Below are 23266 nucleotides of genomic sequence, written 5' to 3' on the forward strand. Positions count from 1 at the left end.
TCATTCCATTTCAATTTACTGAAATCGGTACATTATTGTTACATTTCGGCTACATACATTTACTACATGGTTTTTAACCAACTAAACAAGGGACTAGTGGGAATCAATTACAGCCCGCCATTGACGCAAAGGATTTATTTTGGCCCACTCTCCTTGGGGATGAAAGCACCCACACAGACAGCTGCGTACAAGTCCTGCGTTTCTGTTCGAAATGTGTTGCAGTATGAACGGAACGAATACGAAAATGCGTTCCAGTGAAATTATACTGAAGTTTTTTTTTTGCTCTCGCAAAATATGTATTATGGCGTTCATGAACACCGATTGGATGAAATGCGGACAAACCACACGACCTCACGACGGTAAAGACACGATAGAGATATGTGTCCTTGTTGTTGTTGTTGTTGTTGTAGCAGTGCTTCGCCCCATCCAATAGGTGCAACCGATCACAAATTATCATCAATATCCTCTAACGGGAGTCCAAGGAAACTAGCTGTTTCAACAGGGGTGAACCATAATGTGATGGGTGTTAGAGGCGTTGGTTCCACATTACAATTAAAGAACATGCTTCATACGGCTGAGTTTTCAGGTGCCGTATTTCCTCATAATGCTTACGGAGGTGACTCCTTAAGCCCCTGGGCGGTGTTGACTCATCAATCAGATGTCTGTTGGGATGCACAGGTTTTTGGGTATTCAACAGGAACTGTTTGGTTAGCATCTCGTTTCTCTCCCTGATGGGGAGTATTCCGCCTCATTATGTAGATGGTGTTCTGGGGACATAAGAAGACAGCCCGTGGCGGTTCTGAGAGCAGTATTTAGGCAGGCCTGTAGCTTCTTCCAGTGAGTAATTTTTAGGCTTGGCGACCATATAGGGGACGCATAGCATGCAATCGGCTGGCCAATTACTTTTTAAGTGGTAATGAGCGTTCCTTTGTCTTTTCCCCAAGTATTGCCAGCAAGAGATTTGAGGATTTTATTACGGCTCTGGATTTTCGGTACAATTGCGGCTGCATGCTCACCAAAATTTAGATCCTGATCAAACGTCACACCCAAGATTTTGGGGTGTAGGAAATTCGGCAGCGTAGTGCCATCGACGTGGATGTTCAAAATGGTCGACATTTGGGACGTCCATGTTGTAAATAAAGTCACTGAGGATTTAGTCGGTGATAATGCCATGTTTTGCGTGGCGAAAAAAACTGGAGAGATCAGGAGGTAGCCGTTTATTATGTTGCAAAGCTCATGGATCTGTGGGCCTGGGCCTATGGCCATTATTGTGCAGTCATCGGTGTAGGAAACGATAGTAACCCCTGCTGGTGGCGAAGGTAGCTTTGATATAGAAGTTAAACAAAAGTGGGGATAGGACACCGCCCTGTGGCACCCCTTGTTTAATTCTTCTTGGTTTTGATAGTTCGTTTCTAAATTGAACCGATGCCTGCCGACCACCCAGATAATTTGCGGTCCACCTTTTAAGACATGGGGGAAGGGTATACCCTTCCAGGTCTTGCAGTAACGTGCCATGGTTGACCGTATCAAAAGCTTTTGATAGGTCTAGCGAAACGAGTACTATTCTATGGTGGGGGTTTTGATGTAAACCGCAATTTATCTGGGTGCTAATGGCATTTAGCGCGGTGGTGGTGTTATGGAGTTTTCCAAAGCCTTGCTGATGACAGGCTAGCTGAAAATTTGCTTTGAAGTAGGGGAGCAAAATGGCTTCAAACGTCTTGGCTACTGGCGATAAGATAGATATCGGGCGATATGACTCTCCCATGTTAGCTGGTTTCCCAGGCTTTAGTAGCGGGACCACCTTGGCAATTTTCCATTTTTCGGGAATGACAAAGGTGGAAAGAGACAGGTTGAAGACATGTGCTAAATATTTGAAACCCTCTTTCCCCAGGCTTTCAAGCATCGACATGGCTATGCCGTCTGGGCCCACTGCTTTGGATGGTTTAGAATGACCGATGGCATCGTCAACCTCTTTGGCAATGATGGTAATTGGAGACGCGCTGAATTTATGTTTATTTACGTGTCTGTTGGCCCTCGTCAAATTTTTTCGCATCCGACAGCACTTTATCGCCAAAGGCGATGGAAATTTTGTCATTGTGCTTAAACGGATTCGATATGGACTTTACGGTGGACCAAAGTTTACCTACACCGGCAGAGAGGTTACAACCGCTTAGGTGCTCCTCCAATTTCGCCCGCTTGTTTTCACAAGCAATGTGATGCGCTGGTTTATATCCCTTATTTGGGGGTTGCCGAGATCGAGCTGTCTTATAAGGTCACGTTCTCTCGCTAAATTTGCGGCCTCCGCTGGGAAGTGAGGCCGAATTTCGGGAATTCTACCGGCGGGAATGAAGCGAGCCGAGGCGGAGTCAATGACCTTGTGGAAAGCACGCTCCCTTTGGCGAGCATCAATCGGGACAGGGAGGGCAGCAAAGCGGTTGTCTGTAAAGGATTTGTATTCGTCCCACTTTCCTTTTTTAAAGTTTATGAAAGTGCGTTTTTCCGTGACGATGAAGTCGGCGGTACGTTCGAGCAAAATAAGTATAGGCAAGTGGTCGGATGCCAATGTTACCATCGGCTGCCAGTTGACGCAGTTTACGAGTCCTGCGCTCACGATTGATATATCCGGCGAACTGTGAAAGCTTCCTACCATACGTGTGGGGGCGTCTCCGTTTATTTTGCAGAACGTCGTTTCTTCTATTTGATCCGCCAACATCTCACCCCTACCGTCCGCCCACAAGTTTGAATGCCATAGATCGTGATGGGCATTGAAATCGCCTAAGATAATGCGATTATTGCCAGTGAGTAAGGCGCTGATATTAGGGCGGTATCCACTAGGGCAACAGGTGGCAGGGGGGATGTAGATGTTGACGATTTCTGGGTTTGCATCGCCTAACCGGACAGATAAGCTTTGACGTTCTAAGACACTGTCCCTGCGGCCGATGTCGGGATCAAATATTGTATGATATTGCACAGAGTGGTGTATGATAAACCCGAGGCCACCTCCATTTCCGCTCTCGCGATCTTTTCTCCGGACATTATACCCAGAACAAGTCTGCAGAGCAGATCTTGCTGTGAGTTTAGTCTCTTGAATCGCAGCAATACGGATGTTGTGCCGCTTCATGAAATCAACTATCTCCGTGATCTTCCCAGTTAATCCATTACAGTTTAACTGCAGAATTCTGAAGTGCAACGGGGGAGACGTCGTCACTCTGGGAGTAAGTGACGGGCGACTAGGCGTAGACTACGGGACGCCCTTGGGCGTGAACAGCAAGGAGCCACAAAGGATTTATAAAAGTTACGTGGACGTCGGGTTTTGGGATCTAGCCCAGAACAACCTGTCCGATGCTACCATCCATTGCACGAGACACACTGACAAGAGTATGACCGTCCTAAAAATAGCCTTTTCCGACAGACGCAGCAAATCCATTTCCCAGGACCGAGGTCAGGAGACGGACCCGGATTGGATTCGATACCTTCCCGGAGCAAGAGAGTATGGAGCAGTCCCGCTGCAAGGAGCTGCTGGGAGGATGACAATGTGTGGGAAGGACGCAACAAATTAAATGGGGTTACACTGAAATGACAGTCCTTGGTCGGGAAAAATTCCTAGTCGATCCGGTACATAGAACCGATTGCCTTGGGAAGCGTCGAGATAACTGATGCCAATTGGGAGCGCCAAGGAAGCTTAAGTCTCGCTGCACCTGTCCCTTCTAACTCATCGGAGGTCTCCCATACATCCGCTTCCAGATACTGGTGCGGACAGGAATACTTTCTAGTCCTGATTGTTTTCGGGATCATTTCGGGCTTATCTCCAGATTATTGGGGTCTAGCTTTGGGTTTATCTCCGTACCTTTTAGGAATTATTTTCAGTGTCATTTTGACGTCATATGAAACCCTTTTCGATACTGTTTTCGAGTTCAAAGCGGGTCTAATGCGGTATAATTTCGGGTTTATATCTGATGATTCTCCAATTTCGGGATTGATTTGTTTCGTGATCAGTTCTGTACTATTTCGGTATAATTTTTTGAATATTTCCGGATCATTTTGGAAAAAGTTTCGAGAAAAAATTATGTGAAAATTTCGTTCCCCCTGGAAAATTGAGAATGCACATCTAATAAATGAAATTAAAATTTTTAATTCAACGACGGGGTTAAGACTTAAATTATGTATTTGAAAATTGTTTGAAGTTATCTTATTAGGCGGCGATCCAATGTCAAACTTACTTACTTACTTAATTGGCGCTTAACCGTCTAAACGGTTATGGCCGTCCAACAAAGCGCGCCAGTCGCTCCCTCGCTTCGGCAACCGGCGCCAATTGGTCACACCAAGGGAGTTTAAATCGTTTTCCACCTGGTCCTTCCAACGGAGTGGGGGCCGCCCTCTACCTCTGCTTCTATAGGCGGGTTCCGATAGAAACACTTTCTTGGCCGGAGCATCATCATTCATTCGCATAACATGGCCTAGCCAGCGCAGCCGCTGCGTTTTAATTCGCTGGACTATGTTGATGTCTGCGTATAGCTCATACAGCTCATCATTAAATCCTCTTCGGTACTCGCCATCGCCAACGCGTAGTGGTCCATAAATCTTTCGAAGAACTTTTCTCTCGAACACTCCCAAAGCCGCTTCATCTGCTGTTGTCATGGTCCATGCTTCTACCCCATGTCAAACAGAGAGAGCAATTTCAAGGAATAGAAATTTGATAATCCATAGAGCAAAGCTTGAGCACAACAAAGAAATAACAAAGGAAATACCACACAAAGAACAGTGGAATATCAACCTATATCGGCTGCCGTTTCGAAAAGTGCTTATTTCATAATATTTTTTAAAGGCATCCTACTTCTGGACTTGTTTCATAAACGCCCTATCTCAGAATGTTTTTCATAAACACCCTATCTAATGTCAAGACGTATTAACTTTATGCTCACATAAAGTTTTTTTTGAAAAACAATCCAAAAAAAGGCGTTTTTGAAACAAATCCTGTGAAATTCTGTTAGAGGACGTTTTTGAAACGACCACTGAGATATTGTTGAAAATTTTTATATTCTACCATGTCACTTTAGAAAACTTGTTGAATTTTGTTCTTGTTATTTTATTTACTTGTTCATACATATGTATGTATACTAATTGACAGCACAAATGAGAGTAAGTCCAGTCATATTAGGATTTCATCTTGAAATTTGAGATAAGTAACTGAAAACTTGCATAAACGTTAAGTACAAAATAGATTATTAATATTATTTTAGCCACAGCTTAAATTTATTCTCAGTGTATAAACAGTTATGTAAGTATGTAAATGTGTCCGCACCAAACATGTAAACTAAGGTGGTAGTTAAAAATCTTATGAACTGATTTTTTCAGTCTTAGGCCTTCAAAGGGTAATATCATCATCAAAGATAAAACATATTAATTTTGGATCCCGATTGGGGACGGCTGATGCGTCACCAAAGGGTTCAAAATTCATTGAAGGTTTTAAAAACTATAATAAATTTTTTAATCTTCATATAGGCATAGTAGACGTTAAAATTATGGTAGAAAGCAACACTAGTATATTTTGATCCAGATTAGATTAAAGGTGTGTTTTCATAAGTTAGTCTGAAATTTAACCCCTATGCAATACAACCGTTTTCAATTTACATACGAACTTACATGTATGTGACGAATTCCAAACTAAAACGCAATAAGTTACTCCTGACAAGTTCCTTGATAAATGAGAAAAAGTGTTCTGATTTAAATGGAAGCACATTTTCAAATGATACGTACGATATTATAGTAGTTATATAAGAACATATATCCAGCCAAAAAATCACCATTTATCAGACAACTAGATTTGAAGTTAAGATAAATAACATGGTTGTTTTTAATTTTTACGTTTTAGTCTAAAAAAAAAATTCATTTATAGCGTTTTTATGCCCAGCTTTGTTTCTGAGTAGTCTATTAAGTAGTATTTGGGATTTTTGGAAACTTCTCACCCGCAGGTGTTCCATGGAGTACTCTGAAGGAGTATTTCGAGGTGAAGCAGGTGATCCTGACCTAAGACCCCGCAATTTAAATTGGACCACATTTTTTATAAGTGTGAGAATCAGCTGTGGTGTACTCGTATACTCTTCAAACATTCCTTACCAATTTCTTAAATCGTCCTTAAGGAGTAAACCACTTATTATTAACATAACAATTTTTTCAACTCAAAAACAACATTAACATTGTTTGAAACTAATCCCGACAAGCATTTCTTTAAGCGTTTTAAAAAATAACTTAAAGCAAACTTGCTTTGAAAAACAATTTCTAATAAATTTTAAGTTCTATAAGCATAGCTGTTTATAAATCATTTAACTTTGAATTTAAAATGGAAACGTTTACAAAAAAGCCAGAAAAACTAGTTCTTTTTAGACTGACAATTTTCAAATTATTTTCATTATCTTTTATACATGAGGGAAAGCGGATCCATCTTCAAGTCACTAAGAACTAACTAAAGCTGCAGCCATTGTGAGTTCATACAAGTGGCGAATATTTGAAAAAAAAAACGTTCACAATAGTAAACAGCCTCGATCACCTGTTGATTTGCTCAATAGAGTTTTACAAATATTTTTGTAGACGACTGGTATATTTCCTTATTTCCATATGTTTCTTGACTGAATGCTGCTATTTTTAACTAGATTTTAGAAATGAATATTAAACCTAGTCTTATTTTCTGTATACATATTTAAAAGAAAACTTGATATGAAACACAAATGGGCAATTCGCGGAACTTCAATTTAATAACCGCGATCAAGAAACAAATCTTCCATTCTCTGGCCATTTGCGACAGTCATTCTCCCTGTCAGTTTTAATTTGACAGGTAGGTATGGCAATGGAGGAATATAAAGATATTTCACTTGTATGAATTCACAATGGCTGCAGCTATTCTCCCTTTTATGTTTGTATGAAAATAGGTACCTACGTTATTATGCACATTAACATATTATATGTAATTACTACGTATTATTATTGAAATAATAAACAAAGATCATTTGAAAAAACAGTAAAAAAAATATTTATAAAAAGTTTTATTCCAAAATTTTTTATAAGTTTACATTTATAAGCTTTTAATCAAGGTTCCGATTCGTTTATATTGAGCTCATTACAAACGATTTGTATACAAAAAATCAACGTTTCGAAAGCCTAATTTTTTTTTTTTTGAAAAGGCTTTTTCAATACTTACATTATGTTTACTTTGCTTGTTGAGTATATTTGGAACCACACCATGTTTTCCTTCGGGACCAAAATTCATCGAATAAAAAGACCAAATCTCAAAGAAATGGACCAAATTATTGTATTTTTTAATTGGCTTGAAAACAATTCGGCTTTCACAATGTGTCGAATTCGTTTTAAAATCTTTAATTTCAAGTTGTGGTAAATGTCACATCATGTCACAAACACTTGCATTTTAACAAAAAGTTTTATATAAATATATGCTTTAACGAAAAACCTTAGAGGAAAACTCGTGCCACAAGCCAAACTAGTTCAGTTTTATTTACATAAAAATCTTATTTTTAAACGAAATTTCTTCAGAGCTCGTTTGAATCAATTTTATCATAAAATCAGTCCTAAAAGTTAAAAAAAAAATTGTTTCCAATAGCTGGGTGTTCAAATGACTTTTAAATTTAATTGTTTACTCTTCCGTTTACCAATGCACCCTCACGCTTCAATTTTCCCATCTATGGCCTATATTCAGGAAGTGCGGGTTTTGAAATGTACACTTTTTTCCATATAATTTGTGTTAAAGAAAAATTACACTTCAAAACTCACATTTATTGAATCTAGCCGGAATTCTCAGATTAACCATTGATAAGACTTACAAGTATAGCATTGGAATTTGTATCACATTTGACTAGGTACGAGAAACTAGTTAAAAATTAAAGTTTCTGGGGTTCTGCTCTGCAACGGGAATAATTTCACACAAAGCATTTATATCAGATCTACATTGAGCATTTGTAAAATTATCGCTTTCAAAAAATATTTCTGCTTACTTTCAATAAGAATATTCCTTGGGTTAAGATACTTAGTCTTATTTTTATTAAATTACTAGCAGACCCGGCAGACGTTGTTCTGCCCTAAATTTGTCCTATCGGCATACATTTTAATAAGATTTTTCCATCTAACTCTGCCCTACCCCTCTACACTTTTTCCTAATCTTTTTATTGACTCCTCCCTCCGTCTTTTTCGCTTCATCTCCATCTTCGTCTCATTCTATCTCATTCTCAGTCTCCTTCTCTCTTTTCTCTTCTCTCAAGTTTTTCTCCTTCTTCCTCATCTATTGTTGCCAGTCCCAGAGGGTGGTATGTATTTTGTTCCAGTCCACTCCGAGTCTCAGTCTCAGTCCCAGTTCTACCTAATCCCAGTCCCAGTCCGTCTCTGGTATACTTTCCGGAAAAAAATATCGTAAATACTAATATAGGCAAATTTATATACGAAATTTCAGGCAATTCGAATAGGACGTATGTAAATAGGTATGTGGGTATTATTAATTCTTGTCCTTATTTCGGCTTCGCATGCATATTTATCAGTTTTGCCAGGTTGATGCGACTAAATCGAATATCACAATGAACTTTAGAGCTCTCAGCAACAGCTTTCATTTGATATCCATAATACACACACATCCTAGGGGTATCCGGGTCCATGTTTTGGCCTATATCTCGAGACCCTAGTCACTCAGTGGTGTAAAACTTACTATGTATTATAGCACACATCAACAGCTTTAATTTGATACCCATAATATAAAAACACATTCTAGGTGTATCCTGGTCCATATTTTGGCCTATATCTCGAGACTGTAGTCACCCAGCGGTGTAAAACTTACTCTGTACTAAAGCATACATCAACAGCTTCAATTTGATACCCATAATGTAAAAACACATTCTAGGGGTACCCGGGTCCACGTCTTGGGCTATATCTCGAGACCCCAGCCTCCCAGTTGTATGAAAATTATCCTGTACTATAGCACTCATCAACAGTTTTCATTTGATATCCATATTGCATAAACACATTCTAAGGGTACACGGGTCCACGTTTTGGGCTATATCTCGAGACCCTAGCCTCCCAGTTGTATGAAAATTGTCCTGTACTATAGCACTCATCAACAGCTTTCATTTGATATCCATATTTTATAAACACATTCTAGGGGTACCCGGGTCCACGTTTTGGGCTATATCTCGAGACCCCAGCCTCCCAGTTGTAGGTGGGTGACTAGGGTCTCGATATATAGGCCAAAACGTGGACCCGGGTACCCATAGGGTGTGTTTATAGAATATGGATATCAAATGAAAGCTGTTGATGAGTGCTTTAGTAGAGGGTAATTTTCATACCCCTGGGTGACTAGGGTCTCGAGATATAGGCCAAAACGTGGAGCCAGGTACCCCTAGAATGTGTTTATAGAATATGGATATGAAATGAAAGCTGTGGATGGGGGCTTTAGCTGAGGGTAATTTTCATACCCCTGGGTGACTAGGGTCTCGATATATAGGCAAAAACGTGGGCCAGTGAATGCCTAGACAGTGTTTATACAATAGGGATATCAAATGAAAGCTGTTGATGAGTGCTTTAGTACAGAGTAATATATTATCCAGAGACGGACTGGGACTGGGATTAGGACTAGGGCTGAGACTGAGACTCGGAGTGGGACTGGGACTGGGACTGGAATAAAATACATACCACCTTCTGGGACAGGCTATTGCCTCTTATAAGAGATGCAGAAGAATGAAAAGAAATTGAGAGAAGAGAAAAGAGAGAAGGAGAAGGAGATTGAGAAAGAGATAGAATGAGACGAAGATGGAGATAGGTGAAGCGATAAAGACGGAGGGAGGAGTGAATAAAAGGATTAGGAAGAAGTGAAGAGGGGGAGGGCAGAGTCAGACGGAAAAAGCTTATTAAAATGTATGCAGATTGGAAAAATTTAGGGCAGGACAACGTCTGCCGGGTCTTCTAGTATTTTTATATAATCTCTAATGGTTCAACTATATGGTTGACTCGTCAGTACAAAACCAAAATATGTTAGTTCAGATTATCAAAATCTGCGTGTTTATTGTTATGCGCATGGAATGGAATGAAAGCATAAAACATAGCAGTTTTTGTATGTTGTAAGAAAATGTTGCCAATATGTTGGTTTCATTTGAGTTCGACCATGCAATGACAAAAATAAAATCAGCTGTTTAGATGAGCCAACCATATAATTGAGCCATGTAATCATTGTACCTAAAATTACTCAACATGTGCTTCATATTGATGGTATAATATCGGCAGACAAACTTTTCTGATTGAACTCTTTAGTGCAGGCCGGAAATATTACAAACTTTTAATGCTGAAACTGATATTGAATATGAGAGGTGTATAGCTGAAACGCTATTAACTTCCAGACACTAAGATAGAAAATATAGCCGTTTTTCTGATTGGCCGCTGGTTTCATCAACAATTAACGAAAATTGGTTTGCATCAAGATCCAACACTTTTCTAACTATCTGCTAAGTGAATTACCATTGTTCTGCTACATTTTAATGACATCAGTTTTTTTTTAAGAAATGCATTGAGGTAAATTGAAAATTTTATGGGAGCTAAGGAAAAAAAAAAACCAAAAAATTACCAAAATATTGATTACAGCCTAAAAAGGACCAGAATTGAAAAAAGGGACCAGCGGACCAAATAGGGTTGGAAAGCACCATTTTTGGTCCAAATGGACCATAGTGGCAACCGTGATTTGGAATGTTCTTTACTTCTCATAAAGATTATTACATAAGTTTTCGAAAGTGAAGTTACATCCCATCCATGTCCCAAAATAACTAGGGATGCACCCATTGCGCTATGGTTTGGAACTCTTCATGTGATGTCTTGAACCAAAGCATTATCGATTTTAGATATAAGATAAACAAAAAAATAACTTCCACGCTTTAAGTGCCCAAACTATTATGCTATATCTTTCACATGGAAAACAACCGTTTATTTGATTCACAAAAATCACCCTAATGTACATTTGTATATTACGAAATCTGCGTTGGGCGCTTCGCTGAAAAAGCATTGCTGCGTTAATATTTAAAGCGTTTCCTGTGCAAATATTTTCCGGCATTATGAAATGCTTCAAATGAAACAAGTCGTTAATGTACATAGATGTTTTCCTTTTTTTGGCAACGTGATAAAGGATACTTTCACACTTACACTTGCGTAGTAGGGTTCTATATATTGTGACGAATATTAGCAACACTAAAGGATACTATCATCTCTAAGCCAATATTAAGCAGTGACTTGTAGGCACATCAATAAATAAATCATTATGTCTATACATATGTCCATACAAGCAGCGGAGATCAACGCACAAACACATGCATATATCTGAGATACTCCCAAAAATAGGCAATAATTTTTGCAAGTATCACTCACTTATACACGCGCATATGAGAAGCTATAAACGTAGTTATAGCTGGTAACTAACTAGTAAATTCTAGAAATAGAAGCGCCTAGAAATATGCCAACGGGGAAACCAAACAGTATAAAAGCAGCAACAGTTGACGCACGACAAGTCAGTTTTATTTAAGCAAGCTATCAGTTGCGAAGTATAAGTGTTATTGTGAAGTGCTTTAATAAAGGCCATTTTGCATTATTGAATAGTGGAGTTATTTATTCAACAGTTTAGTGATTCGAACGTTAGTAGAAGGTTGCAAATAAGAGGAATTTCCCAAAATTCGTTACAATATGTATATGTATTTTCCACATCACAAAAGATATGCATTTTAACATTTAAATATTTTTATTAGTATAGTACGCGTTCAGTAATTTCATTTCCATGAAGCCCCCCAAAGTAAATCTTACCTACGGCTCATTACGCCAACCAGGCTCATTACCACATAAAAGGCAGTAAAGTGTTAAAAGTTAAATCAGAGAAATGTGAGGTGCGAATCTTACGTTCGTATAACTAAATAAGTAGTTTTATTTGGTACGCAACAAACATTAATCAAAAGACGTATTAAATGACTTTATGGAGAGCCATTATCGTGTATTTATCGTACATAAATCTTTTCGGACCCCGAAATTAGAGGCAAACTGCTTCATGTCTTTTAAATCTAAAAGGAGTATAATAAATTTTACTGCTTTTTTATTCTTTTTTCATAGAATAGTTTGACGTAAACTGTCTCTATGCCTTGAAATAATTTTTACAGTAAAACGTTATTAAAATATAACATTTCTATGTATAACCAATTTTCAGAGAATAAAAGCAGTAATATTTATTTTATACGCAAGATATTCGAAATTAAAAACAAGTTTAAATCTTGTTTCAACTTGTAATTTTAATTTTTAATGATTAATTTCTAAGTTAATGAGTAAATCAGCATCGCTGATATATTTTAGCATCAAAATTCCGAAAAGACAGTGAACTTTGCCGCCTTTTTGCTATGGACAGCACTCTAGTAGGTATTCCAATAAGAACGGTATTTATTATTTTGGGTGGGTGAACTGTTTTCATAACATCGTCGCCTTCGTTGATGTTAAAATTTTTAATTAACTAGGAGTATTCGGATGATGTGGCCACAGTCGGTAAGACCTGATATACATAAATAAAATAAAAAAAAACTAAATGTAAGGCGCGATAACCTCCGAACAGATCTCTTCCAATTTGCGTCGTGCTCCTCTTTATTTTCCCTACAAATTGGCCGGCCGGGATCTACATGTTTTATGCCGACTCCGAACGGCATCTGCAAGGCAGATGAGTTTTCACTGAGAGCTTTTCATGGCAGAAATACACCCGGAGCGCTAGCCAAACACTGCCGAGGGGCGACGCCGCTTAGCAAAATTTTCTTCTAGTTGAATAACCTTATTTCTAAAATTTTGATGTTGCTTTGCCCGGGGGGTAAACCCAGGGCATATAGTGTGGTAGGCGGAGCACGCTACCATCACACCACGGTGGCCGCCAATATACATAAATAGCCCACGCTAATGCGCGTACATTCATACCTTGCTTGAACTTTACACAAAATACATTCTAATTCACACAACGAGCCCGCACATTTTTTCGCGAATACCATAAATTTTTCAAACATAATCTAGCGAAAATAGTGCATGCTGTGTTTTTGGCTACGCATCCTTTGCATACCAAGTTTTCAACTACATCGAACCAAATTCCACTTAGAGAATTTAAGTGGAAGAACATTATGTCAACTCGAAATATTTTGGAAAACTTATTGTGTTTTCTTTTTTGGATAAAGTATTACCCTCATGTTGCACCTTTAAGCTACGTGCACTCTGCTAAATGGTTGAATTTGTAGGTAGTGGCACCCATTTGCTTATTTAGAAGGAAATATTTTGTGAAACGAACACAAAAACCTACGGGAGAGCTAAGAAGAGCTCACAAGGCGATCTCATTTTCAGAAAAAAAAACTCAGTTACTCTATATTAAATCTCACATTTCGCTCCGTTATCTTAATAAATTGAAGTATAATGAAGTTGTCATAACTGACTGTTTTGGCATCTTAAGAACTTTAATCTTTGATGGTGCCTCTGTGATTCGAACTTGTGTCCTTTGATGAAGAAACTACAGCGGACGCGTCGTACATTTTGTATGAGGGCGTTTAAGATGGAATTTTTGCCTTTGCATTGACTGCATGCTAAGCTTCAAAACGCATGATTGTCAAATAAGTATTTGCCTTGGAGTCGAACTACTTATGTTTGGCCGTCACACAAGCACATACGTATATAACCCGATCGTAAACAGCAAACAAGAAGCGCAACAAAATTAAATTTACTAAGAGAGCCCGAAATGACTCGGAATCCAAAATTACTCGGAGTTGGATAAGTTTTTCCCCTGCTTTTGGTTAGGTGTAGTATGTTACTTTGACAAAGTGGCCAATGCCCGCCACTCGAATATTGCGTATAGGATACCCATACATAAGGAAACTGAAGCTGGAAAGCAAAATGAAGAGAAAGGGAACGAAGATGGAAAGCAAAAAGGAAATAAGGAAGGAGCAAAAGAGAGGCAGTTAACGAAAAAAGAAAGTAAGGTGAAGGGAAGGGGAGGACAGAAAAGGAGTATAGTAGAGTGAGAAAACATGTCTCAGAAACATTCCGAAAATTACAGCTTTAAACTACCCAGGGATTGCCGGAAAGTTAGGTTGAGTGGTTGACTCTCCAACTAGGTGGAAACAGCATACTTGAACACTTTTTGGTGCATTGTGTAACCGTATTAACAAACGGTGACACTAATATCTAATCAGTGGTAAATCGGTGCATAGCAACGATATACATCCGTATAAGACGAGCATCGATCCCTGAAATTTACTGCTGTAAATCGTATATATGGCTATCGATATATTTACGTCTTGTCCTTGCAAAAGATAGGCAATGAACTCTAGTAAAATTGCTGAGCCTTTGTGATCAACAACCGGCCAATAGCATCCCGACATCCGCCAAGACTTAACGTCAACCCAGCGCTCGCTCAGCTGAAATTACGCCCGCTAGCGGCGAGCAGTGTACCGAAGTTCCTGCTGGCATTTACCTCCATTTCGCCCTTTTCTACTAGGGCTAAAATATTCGCATACCAGTTGCCAAAGATGTCGCTATATCCTGTCACTCAAAAAAATTTATTGACAGCGACAACGACCAATTGCAGGCACTTGCCAGCTGCACTGGACCACACAGTTTGCAGCTCCAAGAAGATGTTAAACCTCCTAATACATGACGCACAGGATATCATCACGTCTACCGCATCTTTGATAGCGGCGAGTTGCGTTTTAAAGACAACTACCTTCCCATCCCACTTAGACCCATCAATAAACAAGTTCACTAGATGTTTGCTCCAAATAAAGTCACCACCCTTCTCCTCTTTCGAGGGTATATAAGTTGGGAGTTAGTTCTCGCTGCATAATATGCGTATATATGTATATTTCCTGCATATGATATGAAGTTGAAGCTGGTAATAATGCTGAAGTTCAACATTGTCACGAGGTCTTAATCTCACGTTTAGCAGCCTAATTACAGCCCGAACTGCGGACGCCTTCCCAACATTGCCCACCAGGTGAATATTTAACATTGCGTTCAAACCCAAAGTTGGTGCTGTGTAAGAGGCCCCTTTTTATTTCAATCAGGGTCTTCCGATGCATAGTTTAAAGCCTTTTGAAATTGGATGCAGTATCTAGTGCCTTCCGATAGAATAGCACTCCATAGAATTGGATCAGCTTGATCATGGAAATGTTTCAAATAAAGTTTTTTTATATGAAGAAAATATGTAACATCAAATGCATCGTCAACTTCAAAGTAGTGAACGGCAGAAAAAGAATATTCCCACTCATCCCACCTTCAAATAACTAGATTTTTTTACACATCTTTTCTTTAGACTTCAAATCTCAGACAACAGATGAAAAAATTAAAGCTCTGCCATTGGGGTGTTCCAGTAGGAATACATTTTTTCTTGTTCTCAGAACCCAAAGTTCTCAACGGAACGAGAAAGTCCGATCATATTCCTTTTCTATCTAAAGTCTTTGAAAGGATTGCCCACAAGCAAATAAGTTCCTACGTTTATGAAAATAATTTGATAACCGACCGTCAATGTGGGTTCAGACTTAAAAGTAGCTGCACAACTGCTCTTTTGGACGTCAAGGGAAGCTTCATATCGGCTATTGTCTTTGACCCTGTTGACCACACAATTTTGAGCCGTAAACTAACATTTACCAAAATATTCGTCGAAAAACGGAAGGTTTTAGGTGCTTCGATTATTGAGGGAACACTTCTCTTCCCTCCTAAATGGAGGCAGTGATGTACCGCACAGAAATGATGAACTCGACCCCGCAGTCAATGATGATAGAATTAATGATCCCCCACCCGATTACGACGAAGTCAGAATAGCAATAACAAGATTAAAGAACAACAAGGCCGCAGGTGCTGATGGATTTTTTGTAGAGCTATTCAACGACAATTGGAATCTAAGTTTTCTTTGCCCGGTCCACAAGAAAGGGGAGCATGCAAATTGACCCAACTATGGTGGAATCAACCTTCTATATTTCTCATAAAAGGTCCTGTCAAGTGTATTGGGCGAAAGATGCAAGCCCACCATGAATAGGCTGATTGGACCTTATCAGTGCGGCTTCAGACCTGTTAAACCTACCATCGTCCGGATTTTCGCAATGCGCGAGAAAAGAGAATTGGCACACATCACCTCTTCGTCGATTTTTAAAACCGCATTCGACAGCACGAAAAGGAGCTGCCTATATGCCGCTAGGTCTGAATTTGGTTTCCCCGCAAAACTTATACGGCTGTGCAAAATGACGTGGAGCAACACCATCTGCTCAATCAAAATTAAGAAGGATCCCTCCGAGCCGTTCGTAGCTAAACACGGGGTTCATTTAAAGTGGCCCCCTATCTCGCGAATTCTTTAATTTGATGCTAGAGAAAGTTGTACTAGCTGCAGAACTTAATCGCTCTGGAACAATATTCTGATGACGTTGATATTTGGCGAATGTTAGCAATTTCGATGCATCACTGTGCTAGTTACTAAATGCTACATAATAACAGTAAGCCATATACACACATACATAGAAGGAAACGAAGAATATTTCACACACATAACCAGCAGCTAAAAGTGAAGAGAATATTTCACACGCGTTTAAATGGCAATAAAGTGCGCATATGGCATTACGTAAACTACAGATATACATGTATGCAACTGTTCTAGAAGGCTGTTCGTGAAAAGTCTAGAATCTAGGAGAAGAAGGCGAACGAGGCAACAGAGAGTATAAAAGCAGCCCAAGCTGAAGAAGAATTAATCAGTTTGAGTTTAATACGATTTACTGAAGTTCGCAGCACCAGTGTGGTATGGATTTAAACAGACCCATCATAAATATATATTAGCAGCGTACCGACTTACTTCTTTAAGAATAGCAAGTGCATATCGGACGGTGTTCGATGACGCGATCCTGGTTCTAACCCGGAAAATCCCAGTGGACTTACTGGCAAGCGAAATGGCCGATCTGTATAACACTAATATCGAGCGACCATCTGAAGAAGACAAGAAAAGAGCAAGGACACAAACAATAGCTAAGTGGCAAGAACGGTGGGAGGCCTCGAGTAAAGGGCGTTGGACTTCCACACTAGTTTGGAACATAGCTCAATGGAATGAGCGGAAGCACGGCGAACTGAACTACCATCTCACGCAGATAATGAGTGGACATGGCGGTTTCAAAGAGTATTTATGGAAGCGTAGAATAGAGGAAGATCCTCATTGCCCAATGTGTACCACGGAGTTACAAAATGCAGAACACGTCATGTTCCACTGCCCCCGTTTCCACGAAGAAAGGCTCACCTTGCACGGAGTCTTTGGGGAGGAACCTACCACGAGAAATTTAGTATCACATATGTGCAACAGGAAAGAGTGCTGGGCTTCAGTGAGCAAAATGGCATTTATAGTAATGACACGCCTGATGGATGCTGAGAGGGAGCGCAGAGAAATACGCATGCGAAGCAGTGGCGATTAAATGGACACTCAGACCAAACAGCGGGAACCTGGACGCAGGGACAACAGTAGGCTCTTAAAAAATGAGAAATATGGAACGCCACCCTGAAGTAATGCGAAAGTGGTGCCGGGGGGCGACGGTTCCAGAACGGGGTTGTTTTTTAGTCTACGGGCACACGGTTGCTGCGACGGCAACAATTATGGTGCATTAGGAATTTTTCAGCCTCCCCGCAAAAAAAAAACAAAAAAGTGAAGTGCGCGATAATTGTAATTGTGAAGTAGTACAACCATAGTAGTCTAAATAAAGAACGCTTTGTTATACTTTGGTTTGTTGGTGGTCGCCGTGGTGTGATGGTAGCGTGCTCTGCCTACCACACCGAAGATCCTGGGTTCACGCCCCGGTCAAAGCAACATCAAAATTTTAGAAACAAGTTTTTTGAATTAGAAGAAAATGTTTCTAAGCGGGGTCGCCCCTCAGCAGTGTTTGGCAAGCACTTCGAGTGTATTTCTGCCATGAAAAGCTCTCAGTGAAAACGGATCTGCCTTGCAACTGCCGTTCGGAGTCAGTATAAAACAAGTAGGTCCCGTCCCACCAATTTGTAGGAAAAATTTAAAGGAGTACGATGGAAATAGGAAGAGAAGCTCAGCCTAAAATCTCTTCGACGGTTATCGCGCCTTATACTAATTTTTTTTTATATTTTTTTTTTTTTTGTTATACTGAATATTTGAATTATTTATTCGACAGTTCCGAGATTCCATGTTAACAGAAGCTGCAAAATAATCAGAAAATTTGCTAAATTTGTTACAATGTCATCGGCCTGAATACCCGCGCCGAAAGCTCTACTTACTCTAAGCTGGAAAAAGAGGCGGAAAAGATGGGTTTTATGGTAAATGAGGACAAAACGAATAAGCTTAATATTGTTTATACTGCTTGCTAGATATGTATTTGGGCTCATAAGTGGGTCAAAGTGAATATGACTGAATATACACAACAATTCACTTAAGAAACATAAATATATAAATGAGTTGTGCACCTTTACTTATTCCGTCGAGAATTTGCTAACGGGACGGGGTTACCTCTAAGTATTTATTCGCAACCATCACCAGATGTTCAACCTATTGTATATACACTTTCACACATACATACTAGCCATCTTCGTTGTGTAGGGTGGCTCATAAACACTCATTGTCGTTGAATGCTCATTTCGCGTATACGCTTTGAATAAGCATCTAGGAAGAAGTATGTGAAGTGATGAAGGTGGCACCTCAATTTCATGTATTTTCTACACGCGATGGTACATATGTACATATATATGTATATAGTTATTTTGAAGGAAATTTATTTATCTTCTCTGCAATGCAGAGCAGTTGTAATAGTCGAGATGAGCAAAATAAAAAAAATAAAAAACAATAGCAAACACATGAAAACTATTCCACTCTAACATATCGTAGCACTTAGGAATTAGATAATCATGACAACGAACATGCTTGCTGCTAAAGGGCTTAAGACTGCAAGGTAACATCATCTTTTTAGCATTTCACTCCTCACTGAGCCGTATCTGATGTGCTGTGTATGTATGTTTGTTTACTGTTGTTCTTTTGCTGTTTACTTTTCTTTGGCTTGGTTTATAAGGTTTTTTTTTTTTTTTGACTTAAACATTTCTTTCGACTTTATAGAGCAGGCCTGTTTAAAAAATGTTTATATTGAAGTGCAAATTATGCATATAAATATTACCAGGTAAACCCATTTACTCTTCTTGGCGGCCATAATGGTTTTTTGATTTTTAAAAAAATTTTAAAATCACTCTCTTAAACTTTGTGGAAACGCCAAACCAAATTAAACACAAAAAAAATGTTGGTTTGACATTTTTCACTTTATTTAAATCCCAAAAAACTAAAATGCTTATGAAATAATTGAAAAAATATTTCGAAAAGTTTTGAATTCGGTTTTTATGTATATGGCAAAAAATGGACGCCTCGTCCTATTTCTGCAAAGGGATAAAAGAGAAGACCTTACTTCTTAACCTCTTCTAATTAAGAAGCTAATTTTGGAGTCCACCCCTATTGATTTTTCATTCATCTCTCTTCACTTGGTTGATACGTCTTTAACCCTTAAATATGCTGAAACTTTACTTTATAAGATATCAGCAGTCTCAAGTGACTTCGGTACTGCGGAAAAACATTATTTTGGAGGTATTCTTTGGTTTGTTTTGGCCCTTTTCCTGGCGGTTGGAAGCTACATTTTTTAATTGGCGCTTAACCGTTTAGGAGATGCTGGTCGTTACGAAACAAGTCACTCCAGTTAACGCTGTTTCGCGATAACTGACGCCAACAGGGGGCACCAAGAGAGATCAAAGTCTTCCCCCACCTGCTTCTCCGAACCCAGTGGAGATCTTCCCATAACTTGCCCACGCCAGCAAAAACGCTGTAGCTCTTAGCAGCTTAGCTAAACATCATCGTCCAGTTGGTGTATGATAGTTCGTGGAGTCTGAATTTTCCGGCTGAACGGTCAAAGTCTGCCGCCGTGGTGTAGAGCTAGTGTGTTGGCCTATCCATCAAAAATCTTTACGAAAATTTGTATAAATGGTATTGATTGTCGCTCGGCATTACCTTGGCGCCAAAAGTTCGTCCGCCTAAGCAGATACATTTTTGGGTCGGCAAAAAACATGTATTTAGGTGAGCCAGTTCGTAGAAAAACGAATACACGATACGTAGCCTTCAAATTGGATGGAAAGCTAGACCTTAACCTCCTCAGATATATATCACACCAAATTGTTATTATTAGTAGGCAGTAAGTCCGGTTTTCTTCTCGTTGCGCAGGCGCAGTTAAATTTCTAAACAATTTGTTGAAGAAAATTCCTCAGAAGAGGATCGTGGCATGATGCTTCTTTTTGCGGGAAACCACAATACAATTCTTGAATTGAAAATTCTGGAATGCGGTTGACCGTTAAGATTTCTTTCCCGCCAAAAAAAAGTTATTTCCACCAATAAAAAATTCGGTTTTGTATAAAATATCATAATATTAAGTAATTCTATACGACAGCATTACGCTGGTAATACGCGTCCAAAAATACCGAGAGAGGTGTCAAAAGACTCGTATTGACCTCGACAACAATAATCCGAAGGCGGAAAATAAAATTTTAGATCGTATTTTTACGTAGAACACCTTTCTGCATTGCGGGCCTTTGGTCGTGCTTATAAAAAATTACCTTGGGTGGGTCCAACATCGGTGTGGAGACCAAAACTATATCCGCGCAAAACACGTATGTTCACCATTTTTTTTATGGGTACCACAAAATCATCAAAATTACAACAACCACATGAAAATTTTCAAAATTTCTTTTGCAAATATCTCATGACAGACCCCAAATTGTTTACCGCCGCTTCCGGATTTGCTGTCCTGGATCCAAAACGCGTCTTTTGATACCCCCCTTGATATTTTTGGACGTGTATTAAGAGTGTCATGAAATTTTTTTCAGTGCTACCATGGTATAAATATTACAAGGTAAAACCGCTGAGAGCCGAATTGCCGTTTAAAAAAATTTTAAAATTCTCACTGCTCTCACTTTTAAATATTTTTATTTTCGTTTTGCTTTTATAACAGAAATATAACAAACTATAATATATTTGGTAATTCTATACGACAGCATGACACTCTTAATACACGTCCAAAAATATCGAGAGGGGTATCAAAAGACGCGTTTTGGATCCAGGACAGCAAATCCGAAAGCGGCGGTAAACAATTTGGGGTCTGTCATGAGATATTTGCAAAAGAAATTTTGAAAATTTTCATGTGGTTGTTGTAATTTTGATGATTTTGTGGTACCCATAAAAAAAATGGTGAACATACGTGTTTTGCGCGGATATAGTTTTGGTCTCCACACCGATGTTGGACCCACCCAAGGTAATTTTTTATAAGCACGACCAAAGGCCCGCAATGCAGAAAGGTGTTCTACGTAAAAATACGATCTAAAGAGATATTTGCAAAAGAAATTTTGAAAATTTGAATGTGGTTGTTGTAATTTTGATGATTTTGTGGTACCCACAAAAAAAATGGTAATAGTCTAGTTGAGGGGTCGATTGCTAATACGCTACCAAAAATATCGAGAAAGGTGTCAAACGACGCGTCTTGACATCAGTATTAATAAGCCGAAGGCGGAAAATAAAAATTTTAGGTCGTTCAAAAGATATTAACAAAAACCGAAAAAAGACCCGCGGGTACCTCCGAAACCGTGGGTGGGATCCATAGTATTTTTGCGCAGAACACCTTTCTGCGTTGGCGGCCTACGGCCACGCTTATAAAAAATAACCCTGGGCTACGCCATGCCAAGTCCGGGTGTGTGGTATAACCGTGGCTACCGCCACGGTGGTGCGCAATTTTTTTTGTGGGTACTAACACAACAACAACCACATGAAAATCACCAACTTCAACTGCAAGTATCTCCGGACAGAGATAAAATTTTTCTTTTCCGCCTTCGGATTATTGTTCTCGAGATTAATACGCGTCTTTTGACACCTCTCCCGATAGTTTTGGTAGCGTATTAGCAGTCGAGCCCTCAACTAGACTATTACCAAAAAAAATTGTGAACATAAGTGTTTTGCGCGGATATAGTTTTGGTCTCCAACCCGGTGTTGGACCCACCCAAGGTAATTTTTTATAAGCGCGGTCAATGGCCGCCAATGCAGAAAGGAGTTCTGCGCAAAAATACTATGGATTCCACTCTCGGTTTCGGAGCACTCCGGGGTCATTTTTCGGTTTTTCGTTAATATCTTTTGAACGGTCTAAAATTTTTATTTTCCGCCGTCGGATTATTGTTGTCGAGGTCAATACGAGTTTTTTACACCTCTCTGGGTATTTTTGAACGCGTATTACCAGTGTCATGCTGTCGTATAGAATTACCAAATATTTTTGCGTTCTAACATTAATATTGTCACGGATATTAGCATCCCTAAGCTATACCATCACTAAGGCGATGCTAAGCGATGTTCACGTCAATAATCAAATCATGTATACACATATATAAGGCAGCCGAGAGATGTCACACACAGATGCATTTACTTATACGCCTATGTGTGTGCGAGAGACTGTAAACTACAAACTCACATACATCTGAGAGACGCAGAAAAGTAGAAAATTGTAAACAAGTAGAAACTACATGAGAACTATAAACACTCGAAATAGTTGGTAAGTTCTGGAAATAGAAGAGCCTAGATGTATGCAGCGTAAACTATAAAAGCGGCACAAGCGAGTAAAATGTAATTCAGTTTGATTTGAATTGTCAAGCAGTTACGAGTAAGACGATATCTAGCGAGCAATAGCACTATTAATTTGAAAGTCAGTTTCCTTTAAGATATCAGTTTGGTTATTAAGCTATTCGTTGCACAGTTTGAGTGTTATTGTGAAGTACTTAATAAAGGCCATCTTTCCATCATTCAATATTGGAGTTATTTATTCAACAGTTTAGTGATTCGAACTTAGCAGAGGATTGCAAATAAGAGGATTTGCAGAAAATTCGTTACAATTGGTGTCAGAAGAGGAATTGTTGAATAAATTCCAAAGGACAACAAGGACATGGCAAAGTTCGGTGAATTAAAGATCCAGCAACTAAAGAAGGAGTTGGAGACCCGTGGATTGAATACAAGCGGCGTTAAACTTGAACTTCAGGCACGGCTACGAGAGGCAATGGAAGCAGAAGGAATTGATGTGGAAGAGTATGTTTTTCACCTTGATGGGGAGGAGACAACAAAAATTGAAGAGAAAAACGAAACATCGCAGACGGTTACCAGCACAGATTTGAACATGATTTTGGC

The 23266-nt window shown here is 39.2% G+C and overlaps 1 protein-coding gene across 8 annotated transcripts in view; it reads right to left on the reverse strand.

The window, feature by feature from the left end:
• The window catches only part of LOC137244515 (uncharacterized), a 304677-nt gene that overhangs the window by 222927 nt on the left and 58484 nt on the right, over positions 1-23266 (reverse strand). The window lies entirely within an intron of this gene.

The sequence above is a fragment of the Eurosta solidaginis genome, chromosome 3, assembly GCF_040869045.1.
Source record: "Eurosta solidaginis isolate ZX-2024a chromosome 3, ASM4086904v1, whole genome shotgun sequence".
Lineage (NCBI taxonomy): Eukaryota > Metazoa > Arthropoda > Insecta > Diptera > Tephritidae > Eurosta > Eurosta solidaginis.